General features: G+C 41.8%; 1 protein-coding gene across 10 annotated transcripts in view; it reads right to left on the reverse strand.

Moving 5' to 3' along the window:
• Positions 1-17,281, reverse strand: part of CEP170 (centrosomal protein 170) — a 181,855-nt gene that overhangs the window by 125,313 nt on the left and 39,261 nt on the right. The gene's annotated exons all lie outside the window — the stretch shown is intronic.

The following is a 17,281-nucleotide window of genomic DNA, read 5'->3' on the forward strand; positions in this document are numbered from 1 at the left end:
ATAATAGGAAAGCTACAGATGAAAAGAGAAGAAGCTACAGACAATCTTTTTCATACTAACATACGTACAGTTATGTGCTTTCTATTGACGTGTTCTACGTTTATCAAAAGTAACTGAATGTGTTTGTGTGATTTATCTAAGATACCCGACCTTCCTTGTTTCATGGTCCTGAGTTATATTTTCTAGAACTCTGTCACTAGAAGCCTCCACAGTTTAGATTTACAACACTTCCAAGCACTTACAAGCTCTTAATGAAATGTAAAACTACCACACTATTTCAGATGGGCTAGAAGTATATTCTGTTGTACCAGGTGTTCCCCAAGGATTGCTAGCAGAGAGATGGTTTTGTAACATGGATAAATAATGTGGAAACAAGGACTAAAATCCTTATATTTGTGCCAAATACAGATGAACTTAAATCTTCAGCATCAACAGGCTAGAATATTAACCCATTACGCTATTTACAACAATGCACCATGAAAGCATTACTTTACAAAGAAGCTTAATAAAAATGTTTAAAACCAGGGAACCAATTTCCCCTCCATATCATTTAGTATGCTAGAAAAACAATTTTAAGGTGATTATTCCAAGGGCAATGTTTGTATCAAGTTTGATTGTCTGACAAACAAATATAATCGTCCCAAATATTTTGTGTACTAAAATGGATGTATATTTGTTAAATTAAGTTGTATCCACCTCCCTGAAAGATATTAGCTCACCAGCACTTGGTGTACGCACAGAACATTGGTTTTGAAACTAATTAGGAAACCTCATAAACGCTAACAAATGGCATGTGTGTCCACTGCTGCAAGAGAACACACATACATTTAGCCATACACTTGCCTCCCAAAGTGCAGAATGGGGGACATCCTTCACTGAGCGAAACCACATGGTAAATTTAGGAGAACATTGGCACTGGTGAGTAAATCACCTTTTCTGGAGTTAAGTAGCATTTGCAAAGAAACAGAGGGAAGAGGCCATTTTTAATTTCCAGCTTCTGATTGGAAAGAGTTAGCATAACCAGATGGTTAGTGCTGGTTATCAGAATGTCATTCAACTATCATTTTCTGTACTGCAGTTCCCATTGTTCTGGGCTATATGGCAATATACATTTTCCCAGACCGCTGTTTTTGTATTACTACTAACACTAACTGTTAAAGAAGAAATCAAAAACGCTAAACAAGTATTTTTAGCTACAATATTACAAATATATGTAGGTGAGTAATGTATTGCTATAATTCACAAACATAACATCTTTAGAAAGCAGAACACTGTTGATTTTGTTTTTACTATCATATATGTGACTTGTTATATTAAATGAGTTGTGTAATAAAAATCTGAGGTAAGTTATTTGATAGATATTTAGAGGTTGGAGACTATGCCTGTTCTTAATACATTAATGTCTTACAGAAAACAAAAATCAAACTGACAACCAAAAAAGTCTATCTCATGGCTATGGTATAAACTAAGTAAAGGTGAAAAGCTCAATATACAGTATTCCATTATTAATTTCTTCCAAGCAATTCACTATGCCACAATTATTTATTAAAAGGAAATGTAGATCCTGCAGAAAATAAAGTGTTATGAAAAAAATATTTAACATTTTTGTTTGCAGTGGTGGTGTGGATATTTTGATGTTTCTTTAAAGCTGGTAAATTTACATGTTTGGACACTTGGGATTTTCTATTTACTTGTGCAGTATACTCTGAGCAAACACACATACCTGATACAGACTTACAAAATTGCGCGTTTCACAGTCTGGTAATCTTAGATTGTGAAGTCATCGTGTAATGGTTGAAGTGATTTGATACATACGGTTATTATTATGCCTTTAAACTTGAATGTATTCTAGTTTTGTATCATTAACAATTACTATCTGTCACACCAGATAACTAAGCATTACCTTCGCCAGTTGCCCAAAACACCTACATACAACAAGATTTAGACAAGTTGCTGATTACCTTCATGTTCCAATTTAAAATCTCCAACGGCCGTTCATATTTCCTCTGACCCAAAAGAGATAAGCATGTAAGGATTCCAGGCCAGAGTTAATCATGAAAAGGCTTTATTTTTATTATTTAAATATGTGACCAAGAATTAACCTTCAACAGATTCTTCAGAGGTAGAGATACTTAAACTAAGGATTCAGGATTCTCCAAAGACTTCTGTATTAGACAATTCAATGATATTTCCTGAATGCAATTAAGAGTGTGGAATTTCTCTTGCTTCCTATCAAATTAAATAGATCTTTAAATTAAGAGCTTGCTTTAAAGTCAATCTGTTCTGCTTTCAGGTCCAGATTACTCATCATGTTTACCTCACAACTGTTTCCACAATCTTGCACAAAATGTTAGCATTAAACCCAGATTCACAAAAATAAACCGTCACTTATAAATCTGTTACTAATGTTTCTTCTAGACTAACAGAAGAAATTTCACAATACATACTGTCACAGTATGTGTTAAGTAATACCCCAATTTACTACATTGATTCCAGGTCTCAAGATTGGAAAAACAAAAAACGGCTAAGGTACGAAGAAATAGGGAGGAACAATCAAGGGAAGGCACAATATTTTTATTAAATCAAACATACTCAGTATGACACCACCAGTAAAGGTTCCACAGTTAAGGAGAGTCTAGCTTCCCACCCCCCAATTCTAAGTTCTGTTTTCTATCCACTGTAACTTTTGATTGGAATAACTAATTTATTAGAAATTGGTATGCTTAATATCAGGTATGAAGAATTTCTGACAAATTTGGAAAGTGTCGGATTAAAGATTGTATATGTTACTTACAATAAAATGGATTTTTAAATAAAAAACACTTTTAAAGAAAAGGTTCCCAGTGTCTTGGAATATTTTAGCACATATCTTCTCTGCATTGGTAGGACTAACATCTATCTTAATCACTGCCACTAGAACTGTAAGATCTGGAATCTTTTCACCATTTTATGGTTGCCAATGTCTTATCCATCTCTCTCACTTCTTAATAGGCATATTGGCTTTTTTGGTTTTTTTTTTTTTGCTGCTGCTGCTGGTTTTAAGGAATCACATGCTGCATGGATTCCAGACTGGGATTTTCCCTCTGGTATTACTTGTGGTCTTCAATTCAAACTTACAGCCTATCACCTTCCTCTTCTCTATGGGATTTTATTGATAGCATTCATTTTTAAACAGAGGAACAAATTAGGATCAGGGCCCAATTTTGTTACATGTTGTACAAACATAAAAGAAGACAGTGTCTGCTCAAAAGAATTTATAATTTAGAACAGTGGTTCTCAACCTATTTACCATTGTGGGCCGCATATGCGGCTCTGTGTGTGTTATATGGGCACATCCACACAATCTATATACTACTTGTATGGCCCTGAGGATGTTGCTGGGGAGCAGATGTGTGCTGATTGGGATGCTGGTTGAGAACCACGGATCTACATGGTCTTGAAAAGTAAAAAAAAAAAAAAAAATCCAGTTCAATATAGATTAGTTCTAGAAATGTGGCTGTTTTGAGGTGGTGAGGTGATGTCGGGGACTATGCCATTTGAAATGGACTTTTATAGTAATTTCAGAACTTCATCCGGACTTTAAATATATAGTAATTAAAATAGAACACAGAGCTTGAGAAGATTCATGGATACCTAGCAGTCATATGCAGATATGGAAATAAGGGTAGGAAGCTTCAGTGATAACATGATGAGAAGTCCAACCCCCACTCAAACTACCAGCTGCTGGAAAAGGAGGCTCCATCTTTTGGATCTTCTTTTAACAAGTGTCTGAAATGTAAAGCTCTACGCCCTCAGCAGCTGGAAAGGAGAAAGAAACAGTTACTCACTGTAACTGTGGTTCTTCGAGATGTGATGCAGCTGTGAGCCCAGCAAACTTGAGTGGGAGAAATTTGCCTCCCAGTATCCATAGAGGGGTGGCGCTTGTGGCCATAGCCCCTCCATTGGCTACATGAGGTGGCACCGTCCCTACCCTCCCTCAGTTCCTTTGCACCGAACACAAGATTTCAATGCAGAGGGGACACAGGGCGGGTTGTGGAATACACGTCAGCATCACATCTCAAAGAACCACAGTTACTGTAAGCAATCATTTCTTCTTTGAGTTGTTACAGATGTGTTTTTCACTTAGGTGACTCACAAGCCGTACCCACCCCACAGGAGGCAAGGCTCTGAGTCTACCTAAACAAGGACCGCAGAACCGCTCAACCAAAGCCTACATCCACCCTGGAAGATGAAGTTAGAGTGTAATGGTTCATGAATGTACAACCACATGAATTGACAACCACACAGCAGTCCTTCAAAATGTCCAATACGGAAAAGAATACAATGAGAAACGCTATGGATGTTGCTTATGCCCTTGTAAAGTGAGCTCGCACCCAGCGAGGGGGAATAGCTGAGGCTATTTCACATGCTGTTTTGATGCAGGATATTATCCATTTGGAGATCATCTGCAAAGAGACAGGTTGACCATTCATGTGGCCTGCATACAATACAAACAATGAGGGCAAAACATGAAACTGTTTAGTTCTGTCCAGATAAAAGGCCAGATATCTAAGGTATCAGAGTAACAGCCGTGTTAGTCTGTATTCGCAAAAAAAGAAAAGGAGTACTTGTGGCACCTTAGAGACTAACCAATTTATTTGAGCATAAGCTTTCGTGAGCTACAGCTCACTTCATCGGATGCATACTGTGAAAAGTGTAGAAGATCTTTTTATACACACAGAGCATGAAAAAATACCTCCCCCCACCCCACTCTCCTTACAATGTGTATGATAATCAAGGTGGGCCATTTCCAGCTCAAATCCAGGTTTTCTTCCCCCCCCCCCCCAAGACGTTCTGGTTAAACCCTGGATTTGTGCTGGAAATGGCCCAACTTGATTATCATGCACATTGTAAGGAGAGTGATCACTTTAGATAAGCTATTACCAGCAGGAAAGTGGGGTGGGGGGAGGTATTTTTTCATGCTTTGTGTGTATAAAAAGATCTTCTACACTTTCCACAGTATGCATCTGATGAAGTTAGCTGTAGCTCACGAAAGCTTATGCTCAAATAAATTGGTTAGTCTCTAAGGTGCCACAAGTACTCCTTTTCTTAATATAAATAGTGTATTTGTGTGCAGTATTTAAAATATATTGTGGTGGCTCTCTATATCTAAGGTATGGAGACAATGCTCCTCTGGAGATGAATGCAGTTTAGGAAAAAACAAATATAGCTCCTGGTTCAAATGAAACAGATAACTTTAGACACATATTTTGGATGTGATCATAAAGTCACCTTGTTTTTGGAGAACTGTTTATAAGGAAGCTCTGCCCTTAAAGCCTGCAGCTCACACACACTCCTTTGTAGAGGTTATTGCTATCAGGAAAGCAGTTTTCTGACCCTACAGTGGAAAGGGGCAAGATGCTAGCAGCGCAAGTGGAGGACCCATCAGAGCTGCCAGGACTGTGCTTAAGTTCCACTGGGGAAACAGCTGTTGGACCAGGGGATGTAGACAAAAGTCCTTTTAAGAACCTTGTTACCATGGCGTCAGAGAAGACTAATCTTCCCTGAACAGAGGGATGAAATGATAATATCACTGCCAGATGCATTTCCAATGAACTAAGTGTAAGCACCAACATGTGAAGATGTAGCAGGTACTCCAAGATGTCCTGGATAGAAGCCAGTGTTGGTTGAATTCCACTGGCTAATGACCACACTGAAAACTGCTTTCATTTAGCTGAGTAGGCTGTTCTGTTACAGGACTTTCTACTGTTGAGCAGGACTTGCTGGACAGTCGCCAAACACTGCTCTTCCTCTTCATTCAGCCATGAAGCAGCCATGCTATGAGATGCTGGGAGCTGAGAATGGGATGCAAAGTGCCGCTGTGATTGTGACTAAGCGCCTCAGGATGTAAATGAAACAATAAGGGAGGCTGAACAGACAGAGTGAGAAGGTTGGAGAACCAGCACTGTCTCGGCCACGCCAGGGCAACAAGAATAAGGTTGACCTGATCTGCCATAAGATTGAGGATGACCTGAGGGGTGATCAGAATTGGGGAAAAGGCATACAGGAGAGTTGACTGCCAACTGCGATGGAAAGCGGCTGACAGGGGGCCTGGACCGAGCTCCCCTTGAGTGCAGAACAGATGACATTTCCTGTTGTCTTCTGTAGTGAACAGGTTGATCGTCAGGATGTCCGAAGCTGTGAAGATGACCTGGAGAACACTTATTTTCAGGGACCATTTGTGACTTAGGGAAAAATACCTGCTGAGATGGTTCACAAGAAGATTCTGATCCCAGGCAAGTGAATGGCTATCAGAGTAATGTTCTACTCAATGTAGAACTATCACTGATTGCCTCCAAGCAGAGCAACCTTGTTTGTGTTTCCCCTTGTTTATTCACATAATACACTGTGGTGGTATTGTCATGTACCAGATATATTTGTTGAGGCCACAAAGGTCAAGGATGGGTCTTTCCCAAATCCAAGGGGGTGGGTACCCAGGAAGTACTGGGAGTAGAAGCCATGTCCCCAGTGTTCTGGTAGAACCTCTTCCCCCATTCCCAAAACCAACAGAGTGCGCACCTGCTCAAGGAGCATTATCTTGTGAGAGAGGTACCTAAAGAGGGATGTGGAGAGGAACTGGATGGCATAACCCAATCTGATGGCGCTTAAGACCCAGCTGTTGGTAGTCATCAAGCTCAAAGCATTGTGAAAGTGGGCCAACTTGTCCCCAAAGGTGGGGAGATGCGGAGGGAGAAGCAACAACTGGACTGAGGAATCAAAATGGGCACTTGGAAAGATACAGGAGAGGGCATGTGAACTGCTCGAACCCCAAGCCCAACTGCTTTCTCCTGTGGGATCCATCCCTCTGTCTTGGAGGAGGAAATGGCTAGCCAAACATGCACTGCAGATGGTACTGCTGCTGGAGTGGTGCCTCTTCACTGCTGGCGTGTACACCCCCAAGGACCGCAGGGTAGAAATAGAGTCCTTGAAGGAATGTGACAACTTGTCAGTTTTGTCTGAGAACAGTGTTTGCCACTGAAGGGCAAATCTCCAGTGGCTTGCTGGACATTGGGGACAACACCCTAATTCTGCAGCCAGGAAGCCCACCTCATGGTGACCGCAGAGGCTAGCTCCCTGGTCGATCTGTCCATGATGCAGAGCATGGCTTGCAAAGATGTCTTAGCTACTATGCACGAGGCCTTGGGCTGCTGGTCTGTGAACTTTGACATAGCTATCAAAGCCATATTTGGGCAACAAGCCTTGCTGGTTAGCAGTACGCATCTGCAAGGTAGATCTTCCTGCCCCTAATTGTTTAGGAGTCCCTATCTTTGGAGGTGGACTTAAATCTGCCCTGCCAGGCTCTGTCGTTCATTGCAGTTACAACTAGGGAATTGGGGCCAGATGGGAGTAAAACCACTCAAATTGCTGTGGGGGATGAAATAGCGCTTTTCCATGTATTCAGCCACAGATGGTACCAAAGCTGACATGCTCCAGATATGCTTAGTCAGTTCAAGGAGCACATTATGGATAGGGAGGGCAATCTTCCCAGGAGCAGTAAAATGTTCACCAATTCATGGATGTTTTCCTGCAATATCTCTGTTTGGATACCGAGGGAAGTAGCACTTTGCAAAAGGTCTTAGTACTTCTTAAAATTCTCCACTAGGGGTGGATAAACCAGGCAGCACAGCATCATCCAGAGACAAAGACAAGGCTCTTAACTGAGCCAGAGCTGGATTCTGCTCCAGGGCTGACAGACCCAGATGGGATGACTCTGGAGGCTCCACAGGGAGAAAGACCGCCAATGACTGGGTCTGCAGCAGATTCACGGATACCACTGCAGAACTGGCTGGCAATCTCGCCTTTGAGCGAGACAAAACAGCAGACCTCTGCAACCAAGGAGCATCCCATGGATTCGATTCATTGGAGGCCACTGACATGGATAAGGCATTGGAGGTCAGTAGGTGCTGGGCCAGGGACCTCCGTCCTGACCACGAGATGCTCGCCAGTCATAGATTCATAGATACTAAGGTCAGAAGGGACTATTATGATCATCAAGTCTGACCTCCTGCACAACGCAGGCCACAGAATTTCACCCACCCACTCCTGCGAAAAACCTCTCACCTATGTCTGAGCTATTGAAGTCCTCACATTGCGGTTTAAAGACTTCAAGGAGCAGAGAATCCTCCAGCAAGTGATCCGTGCCCCATGCTACAGAGGAAGGCGAAAAACCTCCAGGGCCTCTTCCAATCTGCCCTGGAGGAAAATTCCTTCCTGACCCCAAATATGGCAATCAGCTAAACCCTGAGCATATGGGCAAGATTCACCAGCCAGATACTACAGAAAATTCTTTCCTGGGTAACTCAGATCTCACCCCATCTAATATCCCATCACAGGCCATTGGGCCTATTTACCATGAATATTTAATTACCAAAACCATGTTATCCCATCATACCATCTCCTCCATAAACTTATCGAGTTTAATCTTAAAGCCAGATAGATCTTTTGCCCCCACTGCTTCCTTTGGAAGGCTATTCCACAACTTCACTCCTCTGATGGTTAGAAACCTTCGTCTAATTTTAAGTCTAAACTTCCCCATGGCCAGTTTATATCCATTTGTTCTTGTGTCCACATTGAGCTTAAATAATTCCTCTCCCTCTACGGTATTTATCCCTCTGATATATTTATAGAGAGCAATCATATCTCCCCTCAACCTTCTTTTTGTTAGGCTAAACAAGCCAAGCTCCTTGAGTCTCCTTTCATAAGACAAGTTTTCCATTCCTCGGATCATCCTAGTAGCCCTTCTCTGTACCTGTTCCCGTTTGAATTCATCCTTCTTAAACATGGGAGACCAGAACTGCACACAGTATTCCAGATGAGGTCTCACCAGTGCCTTGTATAACGGTACTAAAACCTCCTTATCCCTACTGGAAATACCTCTCCTGATGCATCCCAAGACCGCATTAGCTTTTTTCACAGCCATATCACATAGGATGACTATGAGCTGCCAATGATCAACCACTACTCCAAGGTCCTTCTCCTCCTCCGTTACTTCTAACTGATGCATCCCCAGCTTATAACTAAAATTCTTGTTATTAATCCCTAAATGCATGACCTTACACTTCTCACTATTAAATTTCATCCTATTACTATTACTCCAGTTTACAAGGTCATCCAGATCCTCCTGTATGATATCCCTGTCCTTCTCTAAATTGGCAATACCTCCCAGCTTTGTATCGTCCGCAAACTTTATTAGCACACTCCCACTTTTTGTGCCGAGGTCAGTAGTAAAAAGATTAAATAAGATTGGTCCCAAAACCAATCCTGGTAACCATAACCTGGTAACCATAACTGTCCATGGTCAGCCCTTGATGCTGGTTGGGCAATGGAGAGTGGGAAGATGATGACCCCGATTCAGACATACAGGAGCCTAGGGATCCTGAGGTAAGAGCAGAGCAAGACCAGAAGGAGTGAGTATGCAGTCTGACTCATTCGTTGCCCAGAACGAGGATGGAGGAGGCACTGCCGATGGATCCTGTACTCTCAGTACAGAGCATGCTGGTGCAGGAAGCAGCGTAGGTCCCAAAGGGAACAGTAGTACTGGAGTATCTCATAGTACTGACATCAAGGGCTGTGAAAGCCACTATGAAAAAAATTTGTGGTGCCGAATGCAGCAGTGCCGAGGAGATTCCTGGTACCAAGGTCCCCCATTCTGATTCCAGAACAAGCCCTACTTCCACAATTTGTGGAAGGAGAACATTTGAGTTCAGTGCAAACAGACCCGAGGGTTCGCTGGCTCATTCAATTGAAGGGGCTGTAGTTAACACAGCCCTGGCAAAGTCCTGGACCAAAAGAGAGGTCAGGACCAAAAGGCAGAGGAGGTCTATACCTGCTTAATATGCTGCTGATGTGGAAACATTTGGTAGCCCAGCATCTCCCTCGTCAGTACTAGACTTAACATATGACCAAAAGACAGAACTGATGCCAACAGTACAGGAGAGTCAATGGTACAGGGTTTCTAACCTCCCTACTAGGTACCGGGGCTCCTCTCTTTCTTCAGGGATGCATATGCTCTGGAATGTGAAGTGGCAGCGCTCTCAGCGCCCAAGGGCGATATCTGACCCGATGAGGGTGTTTTACTGAACCCACTGCCTGGCGTTTTTGAGCAGATGCTGCTTCAGGAGAAAATCCTGAGCCACTTGAATCTATTTCTTAAATGATCTGCATATCGTGCAATGCTCCTTGATGTGGGCTTTACTGAGACACAGCAAGCACCACATGTGGGGATCACTGTTGGGGCTCGCTTCCCCACACACAGGGCAATGTTTAAATCCCAGTGAGGGAATTCCCAAGGGAAACAAACTACTCTAACACTAAGGGTACTACTACCTATATACCACAAGAGAAAAAACTAACCAGGTGAGAGGTTGTGAGGCTGAGATCACACACAGCTCCGACTCCACCTGCAGGCAATAAGAAGGAACAGAGAAAGGGTTGGGATGGCACCGCCTCATGAAGCCAGGGGAAGGGCTATGGCCACAAGGCATGAACGCCACCTCTCTACGGGTACTGCTAGGTAAATTTCTCTGGCTCCAGTGAACTGGGAGCACACACACACTGAAGTGGAATACACAGCTGCATCTTCTCAAAAAACAGCTTGCTTTGTCTTCTTCACCTTCCAGAGGCAAACAACCAGTCTTGGAATTCAGTACTGTAATGGTTTGCAATGGCAGCAAGTCTGCCACACACAACAATATAGGAGTCATAATTTCCCAACAGTGAGCACAAATACATTTTGTGACATAACGTTGTTTGCATTCTGGTGGTCCCCAGCTGGCATTACACTCCTATTTCTTCTCCCCACCGTTCTTCATGGGCGGAGGGTGAACCCCCTCTTCAGGAAGGCTAGCCCACTGGCTCCACCCGAGCACCCCCTGGGCCTAACTGAGTCCTGAGTATTCCCCCCATCCCCTGTGGCCAGAGGAGCCCTGAGATGCCAGCTGGCCAAGACCCCCCCGAGCGTCAGCCCCAGCACTGAGCCGCCAGCAGGCCCGAGCCTCAGGTCACTGGCTGGAGCTGAGCCCCCACCAGCTTCAGGGGAGAGGGGGAGCAAGGGCATGGCCTTGGGAAGGAGCACGGGCAGGGACACCGTCTGGGTTTCGGGAGGCTTAGCCTCCCCAGCCTATGATACCCTCTGCCTATGTTGTTCATTGAGAATGTGTGGAAGCAGGAACCAGCAACAACAGTTCTATGTCCTCCAACTTTCTGCTCTCCTTGTACCACTTGAGGAGTACAAAGAGAGCAGAACAGAACATAGAATCTGCCCCAAAGTACTAATTGCAGCCTCTGGATCCTTTCAAAATAACATGTGGCTCTCAGGTTGAAAAGGTAGGACTTTGTTGGAAAATGGGAATTAAATTATCTTGTTTTATATACCTTTGTATGATATTCAGAAAAAAGGTCTATCCAATTTTTCTAGAAATTATCCAGTATTCTAAATGAATCTGAATTGGAAAGGAAGTGTTCAGGATGTAAAACCCCCAATTCCAACAACATTTGCCCACAGAAAAGTGGTAAAAATTGGTACAAAATAAGAATGTGTGCACACAAAGAAAAAAAAAGTTATTTTTGGCTGGAATAATGGATCTCAAATATGAGCATCAAAATTATCTCATATGGACAGTATTGTCAACAATTCAGAATTTTTCACCTTCTGGGTGATTCTACGACCTGGAAACAATGGGCTTTCTCACAATGCTGATTTATAAAAATAAAAAAATATATTTTTTTAAAACATGCAGTATTTACACAGGAGTAAAGTTACATACTGTAGTATTCAAGATTAGATTTATCTCAAATACAAAGTTATAAACACTAGTGCTTTTGTATACCTTACATAAAAATCCACTTTAGGGCAAGTCTGCATCCACAGACTTGAATAAAACATCTGTTAAAAGAACAGTGATTAGGCACAGATCTAAAATTTAATCCTCTACTTTATTCCTTTCCCCCCCTTTTATAAAGTATACAACCACATACCACACAACAGAACCACTAACCCAGGAACTTATCCTTGCAACAAAGCCCGTTGCCAATTGTGCCCACATATCTATTCAGGGGACACCATCACAGGGCCTAATAACATCAGCCACACTATCAGAGGCTCGTTCACCTGCACATCCACCAATGTGATATATGCCATCATGTGCCAGCAATGCCCCTCTGCCATGTACATTGGTCAAACTGGACAGTCTCTACGTAAAAGAATAAATGGACACAAATCAGATGTCAAGAATTATAACATTCATAAACCAGTCGGAGAACACTTCAATCTCTCTGGTCACGCAATCACAGACATGAAGGTCGCTATCTTAAAACAAAAAAACTTCAAATCCAGACTCCAGCGAGAAACTGCTGAATTGGAATTCATTTGCAAATTGGATACTATTCATTTAGGCTTGAATAGAGACTGGGAGTGGCTAAGTCATTATGCAAGGTAGCCTGTTTCCTCTTGTTTTTTCCTACCCCCCTCCCCCCCAGATGTTCTGGTTTAACTTGGATTTTAACTTGAAGAGTGGTCAGTTTGGATGAGCTATTACCAGCAGGAGAGTGAGTTTGTGTGTGTATGGGGGTGGGGGGGATGTGAGAAAACCTGGATTTGTGCAGGAAATAGCCCAACTTGATTGTCATGCACATTGTGTAAAGAGTTGTCACTTTGGATGGGCTATCACCAGCAGGAGAGTGAATTTGTGTGGGGGGGGGGTGGAGGGTGAGAAAACCTGGATTTGTGCTGGAAATGGCCCACCTGATGATCACTTTAGATAAGCTATTACCAGCAGGACAGTGGGGTGGGAATAGGTATTGTTTCATATTCTCTGTGTATATATAAAGCCTGCTGCAGTTTCCACGATATGCATCTGAGGAAGTGAGCTGTAGCTCACGAAAGCTTATGCTCTAATAAATTGGTTAGTCTCTAAGGTGCCACAAGTACTCCTTTTCTATTTTTAGCAAGGCTTCTATAATATCTATGATCAGTTAACAGAGAAGATAAAGAAATTGGCATTTAATAGTGGTTTTTATCGTGTTTTGCCCACATTCTTTGCATTTAGAGAATAATGGAAGGACCTGCACAAAGAACTATATATGCACAACAAAAAGTCATTATTATTTTTTACCCATGGGCTATTACAGTCATGCAAGAATGCAAGCCATGTAAGTATACTAAACAGAACTTGCTTCAAACCATGAGTGCCCTGGCTTCTGCTTGCTTGCACTACAAAGTAAATACATGGAAGATGAACTTAGTATAATAGTGGAATGTATTGTAAAATTAAATTAAAAGTTCAAACTAATTAAAAGTTCAAAATTACTTTTAGGAGGCATGAAAGTTTTGGCAGATAGAACATGCAATGCTATAGGGCTGTGAAGCCCCAACTCCCATACCTCCAAGCATTAAAACCTCACCTCACACCATTTACCCTACAGAAAACTGCTAAATTACAAAAGTGTGTATCAGATCTGTAACGTGGTGTGAGATACAAGAATAAACACACCATGTGCAAGTGATAGCAGAAGCCAGGGACGATGAAATACTGTCTTGGTAGCACAACCTATTCTAGCAATAACCAACAACCATCTCCCAACAGTTTTAAATACTCCATTTGAGCAGTTGGAGACAAAACATTATATTTCAGATACAAAATTCAATTCACTCATTATGGTGGTTCAGAATACAGAAAGCCAAATATTTTACATATCAGATTGGAAAGAGACAGACAATGGTAAACTCTTATTAATGCTTTACTTTCATTGTATACTACCACAAATTATTATGAGGATTTTTGAAGACAGTGGACACTACACTGGGATTCCTGAAGGCATGGGGTAGAAAAAATAGCAATTACAAGAAATTTTGCAACTTAAGGTATATAACTCTTGAGAATGAACATATCCACTGAGATTTGGGATGGTAGCAATAAGCTAACACAATTCCACAATCTACTGAAACAAACAAGGGGTGTGTGATAGAGGTCCACTGGTGATTCACTTTGTGTCAGCAACTCCTGCCAGGCCTGATGTTCTCGCTACACCTGATATACTGTTGTCATGATACATAACATACACAATAAGTGGCATGTCAGATATCATTGGAATACTAAACTCACTGATCATTATATTCTTGAATGATATATGTACAGGATGTGTACAAAGAGTTATGGAAACCTGCTAGAATTATATTATTGGAATGTGTTTGACAAGGAATGCCTAAGTCCAGTGAAACTCTGTGACGGAGGACATGTAGAAAAAAAATGAAAAGCTAGAAGGAAAGAAAGCTTCAAAGGACAGGGTATATGTGCTCATCTGTGCTAACACTGATGGGAGTGACAAATGCCTGCTGTTCATGATCGGGAAGTCAAAATGATCCAAATGCTTTCCAAAGGTTTTCAGTAAACTTCCCCTCAGTTATGTCAGTTCAACAAATGCCGTCAACTCCCCTTACTCTTCTCGATCCGGTGGAGTACAAAAGTCTACAGGAAAGCGATCTGTGGTCATAGAATCATAGAATATCAGGGTTGGAAGGGACCTCAGGAGGTCATCTAGTCCAACCCCCTGCTCAAAGCAGGACCAATTCCCAGTTAAATCATCCCAGCCAGGGCTTTGTCAAGCCTGACCTTAAAAACCTCTAAGGAAGGAGATTCTACCACCTCCCTAGGTAACGCATTCCAGTGTTTCACCACCCTCTTAGTGAAAAAGTTTTTCCTAATATCCAATCTAAACCTCCTCCACTGCAACTTGAGACCATTACTCCTCGTTCTGTCATCTGCTACCATTGAGAACAGTCTAGAGCCATCCTCTTAGGAACCCCCTTTCAGGTAGTTGAAAGCAGCTATCAAATCCCCCCTCATTCTTCTCTTCTTCAGGCTAAACAATCCCAGCTCCCTCAGCCTCTCCTCATGAGTCATGTGTTCCAGTCCCCTAATCATTTTTGTTGCCCTTCGCTGGACTCTCTCCAATTTATCCACATCCTTCTTGAAGTGTGGGGCCCAAAACTGGACACAGTACTCCAGATGAGGCCTCACCAATGTCGAATAGAGGGGAACGATCACGTCCCTCGATCTGCTCGCTATGCCCCTACTTATACATCCCAAAATGCCATTGGCCTTCTTGGCAACAAGGGCACACTGCTGACTCATATCCAGCTTCTCGTCCACTGTCACCCCTAGGTCCTTTTCCGCAGAACTGCTGCCTAGCCATTCGGTCCCTAGTCTGTAGCTGTGCATTGGTCGATTTAACAGGTCTTCTCGACCGCCAATGCATCCTTCGCCCTGTGTCAATCCCCCGGTAAGTGTAGATAAGCCCTAAGTGGCTATTATCTCCTGTCCCTATGGACCATCCTCCACTTCTATGACTTTCTCTGTTCAATTCTCTACTCCCAGCAGAAGTGACTTTAAATTCCACATTGATGAACAGGCTGACTCCACTGCCTCCCACTTTTTAAAATTTATTTGACTTTTCATCTCTGGTTGGACCCCCATATTCAACATCTATGTCACTGTTAATCTGATCTTCATGACGAACTGTTGGGTCTTCACTTTTGTTACCTCCAAGTTCCCCACTGTTCAAATCTCACCATTTCTTTTTCAACATTGCTCCTGCTTTCATGTTTTCTTTCCCCTAGCCTTCCTCCCCATATGAGTTCTTGATGCTTGCCTTCAATTGGAACGTCTCTTCTATTGATTTCTCCACTCTCTTCTGTTACTATAGTCTCTCTACCTCATTCCTGGCTCGTCCCTATTTCAACATCTGAAATTCTGGTCTCTCTCTGGAGGAAGTCCTATGAGTATTCAAATCTCAACTTTAAGTTTGTCTGACACTTCAGATCTGCTCAGTTTCCTAATGAATAATACTATTTCTCCTCTTTGATAAATTCCCTGGGCTTCAACTATGTGTTCTTTCAAACAATTCTAAAGATACTCTCTTATCATACAGTAAGCATAGAAAATACTGCATGAAAATAACCTGTTGCAATACTGCACAATCCACCTTTTCAGAGTAATAATTACTTTTCTGAACATGGAGGACCACTTTAGAAAATAGGCTTGTAAATATCTTTAGTGTCCTATGGTAACACTAAGAACTACAAGGTATATTATTACAAAAGAGTTAAAATTCAGTAAGCAGCTTTCTAAATAAATGGCAATATTGAAACAGTTTTATAAAAGGTTTGAAAAAGGTAGAAGTATCTCATTTTAGATAATAAGCAGTGAATTTTTTTTCAAAAAAGCTGGCAAGATAGAGTTGGCTCTCTTTCCACTCTAAATCTCAATTTTCCTACATGCTAGACTGTACAAGATAGTGTGAAATATGTTAACTGTCTCCACAGCTCCTGAAGAAACAACAGCACATCCAGCTACTCTGACAGCATTGATTTTCAGCAAGAAAGGTCACACTCCCATGCTTTTGGGTTTCACACTTATCACTTTGGCTTAGCACATTGTTTTTTCAAAGTGATTCTTAAACTTGCTATGCAAGACAGTCCCAACAGCAATGTGCCAGTACACCTGAGAGCAGAACATACCACTGAATTAACACAAATCTGATCATGAATTCGAAGCAGAACTGTGTTAATCCATTTTCTGCAACAGATATAATTCATGTCACATGAGAAATACCAAAGAAGAAAACCTGACTGATATACAAGCACAAAAGCAGTAATAGTACAAAAATTGGCATCCATATACAAGTTACAGAATGGGTAATGAGGTAAAGCAGCAAGATACACAGTCACAGTGCAGCAACAATTATAATTTTGCCAAAAGAGGGAGAAAGAAAGGAAATGACAGAAGTGCTTTTGAGCTCCCATATCAAGTTTCACCAAGTGTAACAAGACTTTATCATTAAAGTAACCTGTATGCCAATAAACAAGACAGATTAATTTTTTTTTTAAACAGAAAATTGTGTAGGGACCCTAAGCTCAACTTTAAGAACTCCCTGTTAGAAAGGGAAACCTTTTATTCTTGACATCCTTTTCCTAAGTTTGCATCTGTTTCCAAACTCAGGACAAAAAAAAATCACAGCCACAGTACTAGCCCACCATGTTTCCTGATGCACAAATTAAATAAAGAAAATGTTGATTTCAAGCAGTAAATTCAAATCTTAAAGATTACAGTTTTTCTGATCTATTGTCAATTCTTTTCCTCCTCTCCTCAGACATTTTTAAAAATAAGTCAATTTTGCACTAGAAAACACGCCACTCTGGAAAATCCTGGAGTCTAAAGCTCTTTATCCACAGAGTAAGATGGGC

The sequence above is a fragment of the Lepidochelys kempii genome, chromosome 3 (assembly GCF_965140265.1).
Source record: "Lepidochelys kempii isolate rLepKem1 chromosome 3, rLepKem1.hap2, whole genome shotgun sequence".
In the NCBI taxonomy this organism is placed as follows: Eukaryota; Metazoa; Chordata; order Testudines; family Cheloniidae; genus Lepidochelys; species Lepidochelys kempii.